Source organism: Notolabrus celidotus, chromosome 18, assembly GCF_009762535.1.
Source record: "Notolabrus celidotus isolate fNotCel1 chromosome 18, fNotCel1.pri, whole genome shotgun sequence".
NCBI lineage: Eukaryota > Metazoa > Chordata > Actinopteri > Labriformes > Labridae > Notolabrus > Notolabrus celidotus.
The window spans coordinates 12,799,138-12,820,591 of record NC_048289.1 but is presented as its reverse complement, the minus strand read 5'-3'; the positions used below and the strand labels follow the sequence as shown (position 1 = coordinate 12,820,591).

Genomic DNA, 21,454 nt, shown 5'->3' with positions numbered 1-21,454 from the left:
ATATTAAAAATTACATTAAAATGTGCATTTAAAGTGAGTTAAAATAAGCTAAGATAGGAAGGCAGTGGCAACTAAAAAGGGCTTACTCTTTGATTTAAAAGAGGTGAGAGTTGGAGCAGACCTACAGCTTTCAGGGAGTGTGTTCCAGATATGTGGTGCATAATGACTAAACGCTGCTTCACCATGTTTCGTTCTGACTCTCAGGACTGAAAACAAACCAGTACCTGATGATCTCAGAGGTCGAGATGGTTCATAGTAAAAAAAAAAATAGACAAAAACAGTAGCTAAACTTGAAATAAAACCTTGAAAATAGAACATCTTTTTGTCAGATGACTCCTAAGTTTAGGTTTAGTGACCAGTTAGTTATGAAAAGCATCAGTAGCAGTAGGTTAATTCATAATGACACAGGAAGCACAGCCACATGCTCATATAGGAAGGCTAATTTTCTGCAGACTAAATGAAGCCACATTAATTTACTTGGAGGGACAGTGGGGGTCACAAGACTTTGGCACCAATATTTTGGGGGTCACAGGCTGAAAAGTTTGGGATCCCCTGATCTACTTAATGGTGTTAATCTGCCATCTGTGATTCAAAACTTTTCTGTTTCATAACACAGAAAAGTTCTACTGCTAAGAAATTGAACAAAATACTGCTGGAGTCCTCAGTTTTGCTGTTGCTCCACATTATTCCAGCAGAGCACTGAACACATATGGGAAAAGCAGGACATCTACTTTTGAAGGACTGGCCCCCTAGAAAAGGAAAGGGGCGTGGCCAAAGGTGGTGTTGGATTTCACAGCCAGAGAACGTGACTGCCATGGTTGCCTGTGCGAAAGCGGTGCCAAACTTGCCTGCCCTGTGAACGCTGCTCGCCGTCTCTCACCTACCGGTTTGCCCCTGGAAGGGAGGAAGAAGAGGAGGAAGAGGAAAGAGGAGTTTTGAGAGAGTCACCGTTTGCAGATTTCAGACACGGCTTTAAAAACTTTGCAAGAGTACCCACTGCAGCAGCAGCGGAGACATTTACAGCTGCGCGGCTGAACTTCCACCACCGGCAGCAGCAGCAGCAGCCCGAGGGGACCGGGGAGGAGGAGTCAACAGGTCCCAGGTACTACCATCCACTTGTCATTGACAGCTTGTCAACATTTGACAGCATGTTTTCAGGTCTCGGTCTCTTTCGGGAGGTGAACCGGTACCTTACTGTTTCACCTGGAGGGATTTGAATGCGTCATGCGTGGCAATGTGCAGGAGCGTGACAGGTTTCTAACCGGTGCTCAATGACAGATGAAACTGGAGTGAAAAGCTAAAACTCCTGTCAAGTTTTAACTCCAAGTAAAGCGTCTGCATTGTCGAACATTTACTACATTCATGTTCATCCGAGCGAGGTTATTATATTCAGTGGCGGATACAACGTCTTCCAGGCAGCTAGCATAAACAGCTAACGCTCCTTTGCTCTTTAATGTAGCTGACAGTTTCCTCGAGAAACAGAACAAACACATCCACCATGCAACTTCAGCCTTCAAAAAAAGTGTTAGAAACATGTCATGTTGAGTGTTTGACCGCCTGTACCCTCTCCGACAAGAGCGTGTTTGTTTTTGCAGAGTCAGGGCAACGGAATGTGGACAGATATGTATTTTTGTGCACAGTTATAGTTTAGTGGACACCGCTGTGTTTCTGTCCACTTTAAGGCGAACTTTGCTCGAGTGTGTATTATTATACTTTGCTGTTGATAGCAATCATATCAGGAGTCCACTTCCTCTCCCCAGGGTGTTGTGAATAGATGAACAGGCATAGCTTCACAGGGATTGCAACCACAGCCTGCATTCTTGTGATCTGTGCTAGAGCCTTGACGACCCCTATACACCAGAGGCGTCAAACTCATCTCAGTTCAGGGGCCACATACAGCATAAGTTGATCTGAAGTGGGCTGGACCAGTAACATTATAACATAATAACATATAAATAATGACAACTCTAAATTTTTCCCTTTGTTTTAGTGCAAAGAAGTACAAGCACATTCTGAAAATGTTCACATTTGATGATCTATCTTTCTACAAACAGCTGTTGTATTTTTCGCCATTATGAGTCTCATATTGGGGCCAAATATTATATTCTTTAAGCCCTGAAACCTGCTGCGAACACACCAAACACACAGGTTATCCATTCACCTGACACAGAGTGTTACGTTTTCAGCAAAAGAACAGATAGATTATAATAATGAAGTAGGTAAAGTTGATTATTTTGGACCCCTCAGCTCCAGCATGAACAGTTTGCTTGCTGGACAGTGTTGAATGCAGGGGTGTAGTGCTAGTGTTAGTAGTTAGTGGGTCATCTTAAAGTGCTCTAAAAAGTCTTTATGAATCTCAACAGGATTATGCAAACAGCAAGTTATCTATTTTCCCACTTTGAGAAAAAAAGTCCCGGGAAAAAAGCGCCATTCAGGTGCGCCCCGTCAGCACTATGATTTTATGTGACCCCCAGAGGACAAATTTAAAATAGTAGTTACTTTTATTAAAAAATTGCAGTTAATGTCTTCTTTTTTTTTTTCTTCATATCTTTTTATAAAATTTTTGCAGACAGTACAAAATGATGTCACACAAGAGTAAGAATAAATCAGAGTATCTGCATAGAATAGAACAAAAATCCCCAACTAGACAGAAAAACAAGACAAACAAGACAGCAGAAAAATAAATCCCAATTTACCCAGCCAACGCTCACCCTCCCAGCTTCCTAAGGTAGTTGTCCATTAGCGACCATCTTATTATAGATACATTTAATGTCTTCTTTTTAAATTTTTCACTTTGGGAAGTCGTCCACGGGCCGGATTGGAACCTCTGGTAGGCCGGTTTTGGCCGGTGGGCCGCTTGTTTGACACCCCTGGTATACGCCCTGTATGCATTTCTCTGACGTAAAAAATGAAGCTTTCAAGAAGCACAGCAAGCTGACATATATCTCCCCTAATTTGTTAACACCCCTGATAAGCCCCTGTCAGTTTGAGGTGTCTGGATCCGAGCAAATTAAATGTCAAGAATGTGTTATAATTTGAGTTACATACCCTGCAGCTACCTTGACACAAGTGTTATCTTGTAAAACGTTGTCAAATAAAACCACAGATGAGCTGAAGTGCTTATTACCCTCATTTTAAAGCTGTAACAAGTGCTTTCAAACTGCTTCCTTTTACATAAGTAATCTGTTTATTATAAACTCTTGGCACATGATTCTTAGAATGATCATTTTGATAATACAGAATATTGAAGTCTTTGATAGTGGCTGCAAACATGGCAGTTCAGTCTATATATCCTTTTTTTTTTTGAGGGGTGGTGCTGGGAGAGGAAGATGCCCTTTAACATGACAACCAGTGACATTCAGAGCAAGATGCATTAGAGTCTGAGTCACTCAGTGGGAAATTTGGTTGAGACATATCTGAGGGTTTTCCCACCCTGCCACCCCCCTAGGGATGCTGGAAGTCAGTCAGTGTTGAGGGAGCTCAGAGAAAAAGTCACTCCACACCATGATGTCATACTAGAGGCTGCGCGTCATTCATAGTGTTTGCTCTGAATGGCAAAGATTATCTCTGTCGAAGAATTATCAACATCCACACTAATTTTAGAAGTTAACAGACAGTGACATTTAACAAAATAGTGTGTTCTGTCAGAGCAGTCACAGCAGCGACACAAACCAGAGGTCAAGCGTGAATACTGCATAGTGATGACATGAGACAGAGCAAATATAAGGTCATTAAATTATCTGTTCGTCATACAGTAGTTCATGATTACACAGGGTAGTGAGGATACAGCTATTTCATACATTCTCACGAGACCTCTACTCTGTCACTGTTCATAGAGACTCCAATCTGCACTCCACTTTTTATATTTTATTTATTTTTCTATAGTGATTTTCATGACAAACAAATAAGCAAACAAACAGCAAACAAGATGACACACAACAAATGACAAAAACAGAATATCAATAGCCACCCTGACAGAAACTACACAGGGAGGGAGATGACAGCATACCAACAAAGATGCTGTTAGTGATAAGTAGATGATGTAAAATAGAGTGTATTATCTGACATCATCTGCTCTTATAAGTAAGTTCATTGGATAATGTTGATTCTTGTCTCAGCTTTGTATAGATTAAAACTCTCCAGCTGATCTATGTGCTTTCTTTCTCTATGACATTTTAAGACTTAAAGTGCATACAACTTTTATTTACAATTTTGGCAAAGGATTATGGTACTAAACAATCAATTATTAAGACAAATACTAGGTCTCAGTCTCTGCCCTGCAGTTGTTTAGAGGATCTTTAAGTATAAATAAATGAACAGTTTTCAGAATTCACAATTTGAGAGAAACCTTGAGTTTTTTTACTTCACCTATTTCACTGTGGTGTTATAACTTAATGCTGAGGAACATTATTCTGATTTTCTTTTTTTTTTTTGGATGGATGGACTTTTTTTTTTTTAAATTCTTTATTTTTGTTATTGGACAGCAGTTTGTTGTACAGAGCATTTACATATAAAAGAGATAATAATGTTCATTTCCTCTGCAGTCCTCCATTTTAAAGATTATTAGAACTTAATACAATCTGGGGGAGACGATATGTTTACATTATAGTGAGCCAGAAACATTTCAGGGAAAGATAAGTGACGGAAAATCACACAAAAAAACAAATAAACATGTAAGTAGCTAAGACAAGACAGCATCACTGGGTCCTTGAATGGTATCATCCAAAAAATCTGTCTGTAGGTGTTGTACATAGTTAGTCCACTTGGTCCAGAGTTTAATAAATACGTCCTTCTGAAGTCGTAAACAGAAAGTAATCCTTTCCATAACATAAATATCATTTACTATATCAACCCACTCCTGTATTGTGGGAGGTTCAGGAAGCAACCAGTGCCTCGTAATGGCTTTTTTACAAACACAGCTCAACATGGCGAACAGGTATTTATCAACAGGCCTCGCCTGAAAATCTACATCTCCTATTATTCTGAAATTTTAAGAACCAAATTGCGATGCACCTCTTCCCATCTTTACTTCTGAGACACTCTACTGACATGTTGCAAATTAACCCTAATTTGTTAGATGTTCTTCAATGTGCATTTTTCAGCAATAAAACTGGTTTCAGTGTTTTGGAAACATATTGCTGGCATCAACAATTCAAATATTTAAGTTCCAATATGTGATACTTTCTCTTTGCACTACGTCTATTCAATTATAGGGTAATCAAAATCAGATTTTATTAACACAGCATCCCAAATTTTGGGGAATTGAGATTGTACTTGACAAAAATGTATTTGTTTGAATATCAAGATATTGTTATTTTAACTCTCAGTTAACTCAAACTCTTGCTGTTTGAATGAACTCTGTTTGACAGGTAGATAAACAACATAACGGCGTGAGTTACTTTGATTCATTAAAAGAACTTCCCACAACCAACTCAGTGTGTTTAAGATAAGTAGAAACTAAACATGGTGGGAGTATTATACATTTCACATACTGATAGTAAACAGGAAAAACCTACACATGTATTCACATGTACTCCTACAGATGCAAATACAACAAGGGAAAAACACATGTTTCAATTCTCATAATTACAAAAGATTTTGACAATGCTGCATTTGAAGCATGTCGATATCACCTCTTATCTTAATGCGTTGAGTCTTTTGTCATCTCTGTAATTGGCACAGGTTGCATGATGAGTCTGATGATAACCTTCAGGTTTAATATTTTTTAAGTATTCAACTTGATCTGCCGTCTACTGTTTTTGTTATACCTGATCCAATGTCATGCCCTTCACTGAGATCTAAAAATACAGCTCCCTATTCTATTGGAAAGTGAGCTCATTTGAGAGGAATGTTGTCAGCTTTCATGACTGAATCTCATATGCTATATGAACAAAAGGTTTAGAGAGGTTGCAGTATGTCCTCTAATAATCCAAGACTGCCGCTTTAATCAAATGTTTTCTCTCAAGCAGCTGGAAATGGGAAATTTCCATTTAGCTTTGCAATCTTATAAACCACTTCTAAAGTTTTTTTCAGCTGAGTACCCGGTGTTCTTGTTTGCAAAAATGCAGTGTCCTCCTTTTGCAAGGCACAAGGCAAGTGTGTTTTTTGAGTACTGTCAACCCTCTGTGACAAGCTCGAACAGGAAGTTGGTTTTCTCCTCGTGTGAACCGTGCCAGTTCAAGAACTTGCACGCATTGGTTTCACATGGTACTAAATTTGTCATCGTCGTTGAGGCCTTTGCCACACTCACTTTGTCCCCTCGCACCCCTCTTAACCATGTTCCTCTCCTTCCTCTGCAGATTGTAAAGTCAAGTGTGAGTGACACTGGAAAGGAAATTTTCCCTCTTTGTTCTTTAAAAGCTCTGTCCGTTTTGTTTGTCACATTTGATGGCACTGTTTTTTTTCTCATCACCTGCGGGACGTATGACTTGCTGGTTTCATTGTTCATATTGGGGACATTTTTCTGAAGGTTGCTTGGCATTTAAATCTGCCTGCAGATCTTGCTGTACTGTTTTTAAAAATGTTATTTTCTGTTGAACGTTGGTCTGGAAAAGTAGCATTGATAGACTGTGCATTCATACTGCTCAGCAGGTGTGAAATTGTTGAATCAGTTGCACATAGAACACTTATGGCTGGAGTGGTTTAGCAAAAGTGAGAAAGACCTTTGCTTAGATCCATTTTGTAGATTTACACACTACTTTACAAGAGCATTCATCATACTTGAATTTTTCCTTATGTTGTGATGTTATAGATGAAAACATAAATGGATTTTGCTGAGAAAAATCATAAATGTTCCATCATTTTGAAGAGGGGAGGGGGGGAATCTTGTATGGTCTTTAAAATGAAACGCTTGGAGTATGGTGCTATGAAACCATAGACTGTATAAAGTATGGACATAGTATCCGTTATGTCACTCATCTGTTCCTGAGCACTGTTCTGAAGCCAGTCGACAGTGGCAGCCATATTGGAAATGCGGAACTCAACCAGGCAGAGTGTGACGTAAAGGGGCGGAGTTTGAGCCTCCTAGCCAACAGCTATGTGTTCCCGTCTAGGAGTTAAGTCAGTCATGACCTTATTTGGGCAAAAACTTGTAATCTTAATATCTTCTGAACCGTCGCGTTAGAAAAAAATTCCCCCCATACAGTGTGTGCCGATGGAGAAATTAGCTACGTAGAGCCAAGCCATTTTTTGAACCAGGCTGTAAACATGTTTATTAATGCTGCAAAGATCATATTTTTTGAATTGGTGTCTGTGTGGTTTCCGGTGTTTCTGCAGCCAGCCTCAAGCGGATTCTTGATGAATTGCAGTTTATAACACTTCTGCATGGGCTTCATAGTTTAAGACCGGAGGTAGCCACTTGTATGAAACTCCAAACTGAGATCTGGTTCAACCAATTGCCTTCAGGTTGACTTGTGCACAAAAATATAACCAGTTCTATACATTCATCAAAAGGTAAAAAGACCACATAAGTCTATTTGAATTCAGTACTGTGCCTCTGTAAAATGTGGAAGCTTTAGTACTTATTAAAAGCCCTATGTGCCCTCTTTGTATTTGGTATTGCACATAGCTTTCTCTGCAAAAATGCCTCAGTGTGTCAGGTGGTTTGATTTGGTCTGGCCTGTCGTGGTCTACACACGCAGCCTCACCACAGCAGCCTGCTCCCCTGTTGTTGACATGCCGCGCTGACTCACGAGGCTGTGCAGCACAAACTCATCAGGCACTGACAGATGAGACACGCTCCCCACAATGGCAGGGCACCCTGGAGATGTCACCTAGCGCTTGCCTAACGGTAAACACCTCTTCCCCGGGCCCCACCCACACCCTTGTCAGAGCATCACTCCTAGTAGGTCTGTGTCATGAGGAGGAAGTACTTTGAGTGAAAAATAAGAATCTTCCCTTGGTTTGGGTTAGGTTAAGATGTGTTGTTTTCTCCGTTTACTGCTGTTGCTGTTAAGAATAGTTCAGTTTGTCAGCAAATAACATCTTCCGCCTAATAGGGGAACAGTTAGTTCTACAAATAGAGTCCAGTGGAGCCGTGCAGTGTAGCTTTACACTAATAAAACCAGCCTTGACCTAAATGAAACAGGCCCCGACTCTGTCAAAATAAGTAGAAATAAATTGGGATATTACAGTGGTTTGGCTGTGGTGCCCAATGACGTAGACATTGCCTCAGGGACTGGGGCGAGTGTGGGAAAAGCAAGAGAGAAGAAGGGTGGGAGCCGATACCAGGAGAGTGTAGGGATTTTTTGGCCGGGGAGTTCTGGAGCTGCTGTGATGTCGGGATGTGGGAGCTCCACTCACGTCGACTGCCGGCAGTTAGACAGGCCTGCTTTTGCATACTGATTTCTGTTTCCACAGGACTGCCCATCCCTCGCAAGGGTTAATTTCCCCCTCCCCTTTCACGCCGCCTTCCTTTTATTCCTCTTTTTATGGCTTTGATGGTATTAAATAATCTTTACGTGTCAGAGTGCGCAGCTCCCAGTGTTCATGTCGGGAGAGTGAGAGAGCAATTAGGTCAGAGCAGTAGAATAACTCGGTTTCATCCCAGCCTTAAAGCGGCAGGGTACCTCACTTCAACCCGCTCTTTATATTCACCTCAAACCCTCTGTGTGAGATTTTTCAAAGAGGTCCAAGGCCAGCAGGGTTATCAAAGCACTCAGAGAGAGAACTTTGTATCTCTCTGTTGTATAGTCTCCTGATAAAATGTCCCAGAAAGGATCAACGGTGGTGATATTTTAAGTTCCTCACTATGTTAATTTGCCTGAAGAATCAGGCCACGTTTGTCTCCTTTTTTCCTAATGAGGCTGAGCTAAAGACCCATATAAGCTTTTATCCTGGTTATTGATTTGAAGTGTGTTTCAAGCTAAGGGTTGTTTAGGTAGACCTTGAAATCATTGACATATATTCTGCGCAGTTCTTCTGCAGATCCTCAGGACATAAATTCGAAGCCTTGTGTTTCAGTTTGACATAATCTGTGTTGTAAAGTTTCCCATAGTCTGTTGTCCCATGTTTTAGATTGCGTTTCTACCATTTGGCACGTGAATTTCCTGGCCTGTGTCGCACCGTTTCATTGCCCCTTGTCACAAGGTTTCATACTCTTTTCCACACTCATGTTGTACCTTGGCTTTTCACGAAAGTATCTCTGCCCAGTCGGACAGTCCCCCAGCGTGACGGCTGACATTTCCACTGAAAGAGCCTTATTGTTGGGTCTTAATCCCCCTCCACCCTCCTCTCTATAAAACAATGGTATCAATTGCTGCCACTGAGTACATCAACAGCTCTGAGTGAGAGACAGAATGGTCGGGCCTGTTTGCGAGCCTGCCAGCCGCCCTACCGGGCAGCCAGTCCAACCTCGTCATTCCCAGTGACAGCTCTGTACTGCTGCCTAGAGATTCCTCATCAGGCATCTGCGCTAATATTATCTGTGTAGCATGAGAGCCTTGATCCTAGCTCTGCAATGCCACCTCGTAAATGCACAAATAACGGCTTGTGTATATATTTATTTTCCCTGTGAGACAGCAGAGCAGACCTGTGCTTCGATACTCCCCCCATCCCCCACCTCCTTAATGAAAGGTTTCCATTCTATTTTCTTTCATTTTCCCCTGGACACTGACATTACCTTTGACAGATGAGATGTTCCCGCGTTAAAAAAAAGTGATCCCAAACGCACTGTCAATGGAAATTGGACTCAGACACCCACCCCTTTTGCTGCTTGTCTTTTATCCATCTCTCCTTCTTCCCTCTGTCCTCTTTTTCTCCGCCGTTGCTCCCTCCCTCTCTCTCTCTCTTTCTCTCTCTCTCTCTCTCTCTCTCTCTGTCTACTCTGAGCGACATGCTGTTAATGTTCCTTTTAGAGCAGCACTGTACAAGTCGAGCTGCCAAGTTAACCCTCTGCTGCCATGAGTCAGACAGCTCGCCAGATAGCTGGTGTCACTTACACACGTCTGACCAGCCAATCTGTCCTCAAGTGCTCCCTGATAAAACCAGAGCTGCTCTATGCCAAGTGTGCGTCTGCTGGCAGTTATGACATCGCAGTGATTTTTGGTGGGCTGTCCAGGAAAAACAAAACCATCCATTTTCATATTTACTTTGTTGACATTGGTGTAATTTTAGTCTTAGTGTTCTATACAGTAATTTGAACATTTGGCCATAGAGTGTATTCATGTAGTAAAAAGGATTAGACTGGTCACACTGGTTGACTTTAGATCATTTTCATGGTCCATTGTAGTGATGATTCGGTGGCATTAGTCTATTTTGTTTATCTTTTAAAATCTGTTTTTTTTTTCCAACCAACCAAACATCCAAAATCCAAGCAAGTTTAGTTCATTAAGAATAAGAGAGACAAGCTGAAATTATTCTTGTAGAAGAAGCTGCCGCTGAATTATTTTGTTCTTGGAAATGCATCTGTACTAAATAGAGCATAAAAATGTAGCGACTCCAACTTAGAACATGAGTGTATCAACTATGGATGGGTACGAATACTCGAGTACTCGGGTACTTGCCATTGACCCCGTTATTCGAGTAGCATTTTGTTACTCGCGCACCTGGCAACATAACTTGAACTCATACAGCGTTACAAGTGTGACCATGTGCTTTTTGTTTTTCACCTAACTGAATATACTAGGTTGGAAAATAATTAACGGGATATAAACGTATGACTTCTCCGGCCACGGCTTCAGCTTTAGCACACACCATAGACTGTATAAAATATGGATGTAGTATCCGTGACATCACCCATCTGTTTCTGAAGTGCTGTTTTGAGGCTAATCGGCGGCGGCAGCCATATTGCTGCTGTCGAGCGATTGTGCTGTAAAGAGGCGGGCTTTGAGCCTCCTAGCCAACAGCTACAGTGTTCCCGCCTGTCAACCTAGTCAGTTGTGCCTCTCATGGAAGACTCCCAATCTCAATGTCTTTTCTAATTGCCGCATTAGAAAAAAATTCACCCCCCTACAGTGTGTGCCGATCGAGAAATGAGCTATCCACACTACACTCGTCTTTTGTACCAGGCTGTAAACATGTTTATTTCTGCTGTAAAGATTAGCTTTTTCCCATTCATGTGTATACGGATTCTGGTACTTCCGGAGCCAGCCTCAAGCGGATCCTTCATGAACTGCAGTTTTTAGCACTTCCGCATTGGACTTTTAGACCGGAGGTTGCCGCTAAGTACACCGAGACAGATTTCAGCAAAAACAACTGTTTTACGGCAGCTACGGCAACTCTCTAGGAACATATTATTCCACCAAAAGCAAAAGCACAACAACTACAGACCCGTCTGCAACACCTGCACCATGTCTGTTAAAAAAGTGATGTCTGGAAGTACTTCGAAAAAAAACGATGAAGTTAATAAGCAGTGCAAGATATGTGGCGTTAAACTTGCATACCATAGAAATACTAGTTCGATGTAGGGTTGCAAAGGGGTGAAAAAATTCCAGGTGAAGTTAGGCTGGGGAATTTTGGAAATAGTCCAAATTAGAAATTATGGGAATTTATGGGAATTAACTGGGAATTGAGGGTAATTTAATGGAAAGGTATCATATCCAAGCATAAATATTTGTTTTGTTATAAGCAGACATCCATCCAAAATAATACAATTATAACAGATTTATTTGTAAGTAGAACTTTATCAAGTGTTAAATATTTTATTGAACAATCAATTCTTTCATTGAAGAACAAAAACATGAATGTTGAATTAAATATTACTCATCCCCCCCAACCTAACCCATTCAAAAATTAACAAAAATGCAATTCCATCAAAGTCCCATTCAAAATGTTAAATGAAAAGAGCCCCTCTCCCTCCAAAAAAGTCCCATTCAACATGCAAATAAAAAGGCATGTAGGGGGCGTGGTCTCAATAGCCCTGCAGTAAGCAGTGTGCTATGTGCATGTGATTGAGGGAAAGCATAAATATTCAACGGTACTACTTGCATGAAATCTGGTTGTTTTAGTCAGGATTATACTAAAATATATTTTCCCCAACTATATTTAAGTTCCCTATTAAGAGCCAACCTTCAATTTAGTAAATTCCTGGTTTATTCCTGTTAATTCCCATAAATTCCCCTTAATTCCCATGGAAAGTTCCCAACTTTGAAATTTCCCGGAATTTTGCAACCCAAGTTCGTTGCTTGACCACATCGCTTAAAGCACAAGGGGAAAACAGCAGCGACAGATAGCAGGCACACATTGTTGTGACGAATCCAGAGCACAGAAGATTAGCCTGATAATAACCAAAATGGTAACTGGAGATATGCTCACATTAAGTTTTGTGGAAGGAGAAGGCTTCAAAGAGCTGATCGCATTTGTCGAGCTGGAGTACAAGCTACCATCATGGAGAACAACAACTATGAGAGTGGAAAAGATGTATGAAGAAAAGGCAGCAGAACTTAGAGATGATTTGCAACGTGTTGACAAAGTGGCTGTTACAATTCTGGTCCGGGAGGTCCGTGTCTGACAGACTTTTATTTATTTATATATTTTTGTTTACTGTTAAAAATAAGTAATCGTTCATTAGGTAATTTGAGTATTCAAGTACAAGAATTACTGTAAATTCCCGTCCCTAGTATCAACACTTTTAGGGTTTTTGATTTGTCTGTTTTACATCATTCAGACACATAACCTTTGTAATGAAGACATACTCATGTGTCATTCCCACCACACGTGAGCCTTCTGTGCAGCAACCATGTCCACTTTCAAAGACCAAAGCATCTTAACAGTGATTTCAGTGGAACAAATCCACTCTTTTGTGCCTCCTGTGTGGGCGTCTGTGGCAGTTGACAGGGTATTACCCAGCTGAAGTTGCAGCTGCTTGCACGTTAGCTCGAGTTGCTATAGGCCACATTTATCAGTGTGAAGGAAAACACAGCGACAGAGAGATAATGGAGCTGAACAAAGATGATACGACTCAGGCTGTTGCTGCTAGCTCCAAAAGCTAGCCGCTCATAGCCTCGTTATCTTACCGCTCTGCTGCCATGGACTGTGCCCGCCAAGACCAGTGTAGCTAGTGAGCCACTGCTACTTATTCTGTCTCCATGGGCTGTCATCGCTGTGCAGAGGAGCTATCGCACCAAATCACTGTCATGCTGAAATGTTGCAGCACTGAGCCTGTTGGATGGAGTCCCATGTGTGCAGCCAGCAGAGTGGAAGTCAAGTAAAAACGACCTTAAATACACTGCAGCAGATGATGATAGTGGGGTTATTTGAATGATGTCTTTGTTGTATTTTTGACATAATTAATCTTACATCATTTTTCTTTAAAAACGTCACACATTTTGGTTGTGTTGGTATTAGGGATGCACACAATTAATCGATTATTGATTAATTGATTGTAAAGAACTTACTCAAACATGCATTTTTGTTTTCAATTTTCCATCACTTGGAACGGGCAATATGTGGTCACATATTACACTCTTCTATCAGGGAGGTGTTTTAAGTTTAAAGCATGTTTCGATGTGAATCAGCTGTTAAAGGTGTTGTGCAAAGCGGAGATGCACGGCTGGTGGCTGAGGCTGATCAGGTCTCCACGTGCGCTTTTTAAAGAGGATCAACACGCAACTGCTGCCAACAACGAAATGAAGGTTGACAACTTTAAACAGGACATTTCCCCACCTTTGGAAACAAAGCCAACAGACTGGTTGGAATTGTTAGTGCGCTATGTTTGCAGACACACAACATCAGAGCCATTTGGGCATTTCTGCAGCTGGACTGATTATGACTCGTTTGCGCTCCCAGCTGACACCTGACCGAATACACGTTTATTTTTCTCATAAGAACAAGTAGGCAGAAAACTGGACACTGTGAGTCTGAAGTTATTTTCTGTTAGTAGTATGAGCCTTCACTTTATAAGTAGGGATGGGTACCTTTCACATTTGAACCGATACGATACCGATATCTGGTACCCGGGTATCAATATCGGTACTCAACGGTACCAATTTTCTGTACTTTTGTGTGTTTATGTGGTAATAAATGTTAATTTGATTAATAATAAAATCTCAAAAATTTTAAATGTACCATATGTATTTCATTTTTTTTTTTTTTTATATATTTATTTATTTATTTATTGCACATATAAAAGTACAAAACAAACATTGCATGTTCAATAACACGGGCCAATATATAACAGATAAAATTCAATAATAAAATTAACCACCAACATGTAATGTGCAGGATGGGCCAAAAAAAACCCTAACAGGCTTGTCAAGTAGCCCTCCATAGAAAATAATCAACACAAATACAAAGTATCAATGTAGAAACAGAATATCTACATATAAAACAAAAAAGATTAATAAGAGGGATTAATATTTAAAACAATGATGATTTAATATGAAATGAACAGAAACAGGATTATATAGGTGATTAGATATATTAGCTGACACGTGCTCGTGGCGTCTAATTGCTCTTTCGGGGTTTATCAATTAACACACATGAATACCTGCGGATGGGAAAAAGTCAGTTCTCTGTCTCTATAATAACAGGACACTCAACTACATGAGAATAATAATCTTTTTTTTATTGATTAATCAATAATTGATCGTTGACATTTCAAAAAATCAATCACGGAAAATACTTTAAATGTACATCCCTCGTTGGTAGTATAAACATGAAAAGCGGCATGTGCTATACATGTATCTGCATGGAAAGAACCTCAAAAATGCATCCAGCTAACTAAAACTCAGTCTGCAGATGTTTGTCAGACACAAAGCATAACACATGCATGCAAATGACAGTCATTTAGCCAGCGAGACACTATCAATAACAGCCCATCCTCTGATTGTTTTTTTACTTCACTCCATGTCAACATAATTTCCATTTTTCTTGGCTTTTTGTGTCGCAGCAATAATTCTGTGATATGGTGCACCAGGCAGCATATGGCTGCCATTTATGATCAACAGCCTCTGTAAAGAGGTGACTGGAATATGCAAATGTGTGCATGCTAATGGAATAGTAATGTAATGAAGAACGTTGTAGATGGCCAATAATGAGCTCCGCTTATTGAGTGTTGATGGCTTCTTCTCAGCTCGCCTTTGTTGTTTCACAAGCTGCAGCTTTCTTGTTTGTTCTTAATGACACACATATCACCCAAAAGGCATGCATCGTACACGGACGTGCACGCACACTAACGCAGACACAGAAACATGAACATTGCATTCTTATTGATTCATGGCATTGGCTGAAGAGCATATTGATAAATACCTGGAGCCCTTCCCAATTGAAATTGTGAAACTAAATTGGGCAGAACTGAGACAGATGCGGTGCAGTAAATTAAACAAGCAATCTTCCCTGTTGGGTGACAGCACAATGGTGATTAGGGTTTCATGTGAGCTGCCCTACATTATTTATGGCTGTGCTGTGGGCTGCCTGCAGTTGAATAAACCCACAGTCCATTGACTGGGCACATTACAGGAGCCCGTCTGGTAGCGAGAGAGGGAGGGAGTTAAAAATGGCTTTATTTCCTCTCGAGGAGGTCCATTTTCATCTAAATGAAGGTGGAAGCCCCAAGCGTGTTGTTTCCAGGCCCTGCGCGTGTGAAATGCGTTGACTGTGTTCCAGAAGGCTTCTCTGCATCGCTCTGCTCCGTGTTCCAGGGTGAACCTCTCATTTGTACACATCAGACACTCCTACTTTGCTTAATGACCGTCTACTTAGCTTTATGCACTCTACCAAATCACTGTTTGTTTTTGTCCACAGTTATACAAACAGGAGCTTCTGGTCGTCTTCAGCTGTCATTTAAAATCATGTTTCTGATCCTATATTTTCACTTATTATACAGATATGCTGAATTACTTTGCATTAGGAAAACCCAACCTGCAGCACTACTCTCTCTCTCTTTTTTTTAAACTTTATTGATGAAGTTTTATACAAGATATAGACATGAACACACACATATTGATAAACTGAACTTGTACAGACAATACTCACATTAACACCACCCACCCCCCCGACCAAGAGCACATCCTAAATACAGAGCAACAAAGGAGATTCGGGAAGAGGAATAAACATAAATAACCAAAATGACAAGGCAACAGATGGTAATAATAATAATAATAATAAAAATAATAATAATAATAATAGAAAAATAAATAAATAAATAATTAAATAAGAAAAAGCAGTGCTAATTTGACATTAAGTGAAATATAGCAATTTACATATATTGACAGGTAGCAAGGAAGGCAACACCCTGATACATTGAGGGAAATAAAATAAATAAATAAATAAATAAATAAATAAATAAAGATCCAATGCATAAGCATCGTTAACAGCAGCAAACAGGCCATCCATCAGCAGGCATCAGTCAACTCCTTTACAAATTCAACAAATGGGGACCATACTTCAGTAAATTTGTCAGGGAAACCTCTCAGTATATGTCTTACTTTTTCAAAGCACTACTCTTAGGGATGGGAATTGAAAACTGGATCCGACTTAGAATCGGTTCCATTTGATCAATTCCATTGGAATTCTACACCTCAAATGTTATCGATTCTTCTTGACCATTCATTTCCCAGCACGACGACATGTCACGTTGTGGTACGTTGCATTATGTCACACACTATGCGACGCAGAACCCCTTCAACCACAAGGAAACATGGAGAGGAAAAGCGTTTTTCCTCTCCAAATTCATAGTATATTCCTCCAGGCTCCAGGGGCCACGTCAGGACTCACACGGCCGAAACTGAGGCACAGAGAGCGGGCAAAATACCTCCGCGATGACCCCCAGAGGAAAAGCGTTTTTCCTCTCCAAATTCAAAGTCTTATCATCCAGGCTCAAGGGGCCAACAAACTTAAAGCTGCTTTGCTCACTGGCTGTCATTTGGAAAACTTTAATTGGAATTCCTGGACACTGTTTAGTTTTTCACTCACCTGTGTTGCTAAGCTGTGTGTTAAAGAAAAAAAGGTTCCAGCTTTTAAAGGAGCATGCTGGATTAGGATAAACAGAGACAGAGAAAGATTGAGTTTAATATAATCCATTGAAAAATGCCTTGATGGCATCAATCCTTGTACTGCAGATCAGTCTGGGTCACACCTAGTCAAAGCCTGCTCCAAGCAGAAGCTGTGACTTTTATCTCAACAAAAAAGTGTAAGAAAAATAATTGATTATTGTGATCTTTTCTGGTGTGTTACTTCAACTTTCCCCAAGCCGAAGCTATGTGAAGTTTCTTGATATTAGTTTCTTTGTGAATATTATGTAAACTACAAAAGAGGGGTAAAAACACGGCACCACATGATATGCTTCTTAATTAAAAAAAAGATACACAATCAGAGTATCACACAGTCGTGACAGAAATGGAACAAAACTTGCCGTTAGCTTCCTTGTGACATATTTCTGTTTCTAAGATCCTGCTACAAAAACTGGCCTTCAGTTTCATAAAGACATTTTTTCCCACAATAACAGAGTACAATAGTCATACTACACTTAAACCCAACTTAAAGATTGCATTGTAAAGCCTCAACCAGGAGAGCTGAAGGCTGTTTCCTATAGACGGCTTAAGTGCTTTCCTCCTTTGCAACAAATAGGAGATTTGCTCCCAAGTATGTGAGATAAACAAAAGGGCTACCTATGTGAGATACTGCTGAAGTTATGTCTCCTTTCTGACAAAACTTTCGCTCTGATGTTTCTATGGACAGACAGTGGTGGCAGAAGGAATGTGCGAAATGAGGAGAAAACAGCCTTCAGAGTGTTTGGACATGTGCCTGTTGTTGCACCTATGCAGATGTGAAAAGGCTTTCCCCTGATTTTAGACTTTTACCCTGTTTTCCAACATTTCTGTCGTGTCTGAAGAATCAGAGCATTGGGTTTATATCTGTGAAAACAAGTAGATTTCAGTCAACTGTAACAAAGTTAGAGTAGTGATTAGGGATGTCAAAATTAATCGAGTATTGATTAATTGATTGTTAAGAACTTACTCAAACACATTGTTTTGTTTCAATTTTATATCACATGGAACAAACAGCATGTGGTCTTGTATTTGGTTCAGTGTTTTAACCCTCCTGTTATGTTGCGGGTCAAATTGACCCTTTTTAAAGTCTATTTTAGGCAAAATATGCCTTCCAAACCAGCTTAATGCAGCATCAAAATCTGGGCAGCATGTGACAGAAGAGGAGTCGTGTAAATTTATCAACATCACTTCATAAAAATAAAAAAATTCAAAATGTAAAATAAAATAAACAAAAATCCATGTCATGTTAAACTATTGTATTTATATTTAGGACTTTCCAATGTACATTAAAAAAAGTTTTAACATGTAATTTTAATGAAGAATGAGTGAGTTATCCTCATTGAACCATGATCTGTGAGAATTAAAGAACACCAATGGACTAAATCTTGATTTAAATGGTTAGAAATGGAGTTAAAAATTAGATTAAAACAAATGTCTATTGGGATTTTTTGGGGTTCTCACACTTTTGGATAATTGAATATGCCCCGGGTCAAATTGACCCAGGAACTTTATTACTATTCCAGAGAAACAAACATAACAGGAGGTTTAAAGCATGTTTCGATGTGAATCAGCTGACTAAAGGTGTTGCGCACAGCGGAGACGCTCTGCTGGGGGCTGCGGCTGAGTGACAGGTCTCCAGGAGCGCTTTTTTTCTCCGCCACCAGACTGATTATGACTCTCTTGCGCTCCCGGCTGACACCTGACCACGTACACATGCTTATCTTTCTCAATAATAATGCAGAAAACTGGACACTGTGAGTCTGAAATATGTTTCTGTTTAGTTACCTTGTTGAAGTCTGAGCCTCCACTTTTATGACTGTATGTCCGTGGAGATTATGAGCCTGCTCCACATGTTGATATTCAACATGTTTAATGTTTTGAACACCTCAATACAATCCGTAGCTACTCAATATACAGTATACATTGTGTCGTGAAGGAAAGTTTGATTCAGGGAAAAAAACGCTTTTGGCTTTGTTTTTGATGTGGAAAACGTCCACGTCTTTTTAATGATTCATCGATAATTGATTGTTAACATTTCCAAAGATCGATCATGGAAAATACTTTACATTTGCTTCCCTAGTAGTGATGCATGTAGTATTGTTGCAGCTTGTCTATTAATTGAATATAGGTGTGTGTTGTTTCATCGTCAGAAACAGAGGGACGTTTAGAATACTGCACTTAGTACACAAACATCACCTCAATTTTGAAGTCATGTTTGGTTCAGCAAAGGACATGAAAGCAGTATTTTAAATGATACCTTTAAGTGTACCTGTACCTCCAAGAACAGATCCAATCAGTCTGTGAAAAGTCAAGTACTTGATGATGCATGAAGCTGATAGAGAATGACAGAGATTGAGACGACGACATCTCTTCAGCTTGTTCAAGTCACAGTGGTTCCTCTGGACACACTCCACAAGTTTCTCACGCTATGCCCTGGTGACAGACTGTGACAGACTTGAGTGGGAAAAGGAGGGAAAGAGGAGAAAGGACCTCAACTGAAAGGTGAGATTTTCTGAACAAAAACAAGTGTTGAAATTCAGAAGTATGGACTTACTGTTCTGGAAACTAAGGTTACAGAGGGTCAATAAAAAAAAAAAAAAAAAAATATATATATATATATATAAAATACTGATAATAAGATTGTTTTTGTCTGTTTATGAACAGTATTTATACACCTGTCTGTGTTGTACCGAACTCTGTCCTCAGTGTGTTCTATGTGAAAGTTAGCAGCATGTATTCAGACTGTATATTTCAGCTCAGCTTTAAGCTGTTCTTGTGGATCTTTCCCTGGATTATGTTAAGCTTTGTTGCGTTATATTCTTATGTTATAAAACTCTTACCTTCTTCTTGGATTCCTGCTTACAGGTGTTGCATTGGACAACATGTCTTTTCCTTTTTTTTTAAGCACCCACTCAATCCTCAGTGGTGCCAGGTGCTGGTGCAACAGCACCTCTCATCCTGTGGAAAGACTTTTCAAACTGTCAGGATATTTCAGAAAGTAACAAAAAAGTGGATGATGCAGACTTCTCCTGCATGATAGCCTGAAATAAGTGTCCTCTATGTTAAAGCTTTCACTCTTAAGTGCTTTGATTTGAAGTAAATGCCTGAGCATCTTTAGAGGGTCTACTGCTGAAAACTGCAATGTGTCTGCGCATTGTAGGTGTGGGATGTGAAAATGGGATGCCATATATGATTTGTGTTTTGTTTGTTCTTTTCAATTCTAATCAAGCGGTTGTGGATTTTCCCGCCCATGCACAAGTTATGAAACGGCTAAAAAAGAAGGCTATGTTTGTCTATTAGTGAAATTAACTGTCATCCCATCTTTGATGGATGCTGTTGCATGAGTGTGTCCTAATTGTCTTTCTACACAACACTGTTTTCATTCTCAGCTGGCCTCTGGCCCGGGACACCCACTCCAACTCTGGTCCACTTGTCCAGAGTTACAAAACAATGCAGAGCTGCTGAGCTTCTTCAGAGTCTCACTGTCGTGCAGTCCCCTGGGGGTGGAGTGTTTTTGATAAGTCGGAGCCAAATCTGTTCCCCGCACTCAATAGCTTCTTTGTCGCTCCCTCCTTGTGAATGTCAGTGCGGCTGAGCTGTGGCTCCATGGATTCCTTATGTTCAGATACCTTGCATGGCTTTCGTCAGGACTCAAACAGCACTGCTTGCCTCCCCCTCAACCACAACCGCAGCTCCTTCATCCTCCAACAATGTTTTGCTATCAAATGAAACCTACTTTCTAGCTCTCCTATGAAGCATGAAATACAGGCTCTTATATTGGCATTGGCAGGTATTAAAACTCCTGATCTGAACCAGCCTGTGCTCATAAAATCGTCAAAATGATGTAACGCTTCACTGCTGCTGCTGTGTGCCAGCATGGCATGTTTTTCCACTTAAGGATTCCAATATTTGTCTCTGTCATAAACACAGGGCATCTGGTTGTCAGTAGCAGTCCTTCATTTGGACTTTGACATCCGAATATTGCTGTATTCTTCAGAGAGAAGCTGCCTGGCCTCTCATTTAGCAGCCTGTGTAGGTATGATAAATGTTCCTAATCACCTATTGACCCACAGAGGTCAAGCCTTTGCCCTGTCGCCCATCACCCCCCTCCTTCCCACTGTCTCCTCTCTGCCCTTGTTCCCTGTGGATTGACTTTATCTTTCTCCGGCAATAGTTTTTCTCTCTCCCAACACTGCTTGTCCGCCAGCAGATACCAGGAAACACAACTATGCACTCTCCTTGTTTGCAGTCAAGTGTGAGATTACTTCCTGTTCCAGTTTTATCTTTCCTAAAATATCTGTTGTGGCCTCTGAAATACATTTATGTAGTGAATGTGATTAGATTCAGAGAGCCAGAACAGATATGCTTTCCCCCTCCGTGTTCTCAGATTTAGTCTTGACCTTTGCACTGGTAATATCACAGCCCGCTTTTAGGATCTTACTGCAGCGATAAGTAAATAGAAGAAAGTGTAAGATTATCAGAGAAATAATCTTCTGCAAGAAATGAATTTGGTTGGAAAAGCAAGA

General features: G+C 40.3%; 1 protein-coding gene across 5 annotated transcripts in view; it reads left to right on the top strand.

Annotated features, from left to right (window-relative positions):
- Nucleotides 1-811: 811 nt before the first annotated feature.
- Nucleotides 812-21,454, top strand: part of raraa (retinoic acid receptor, alpha a) — a 199,472-nt gene continuing 178,829 nt past the window's right edge. For all 5 annotated transcript variants that reach the window (XM_034708566.1, XM_034708570.1, XM_034708563.1 and 2 more), the window contains exon 1: nt 812-1,102. The gene's annotated coding sequence lies outside the window, so the exon portion shown is untranslated. The remainder of the gene's footprint in view (nt 1,103-21,454) is intronic.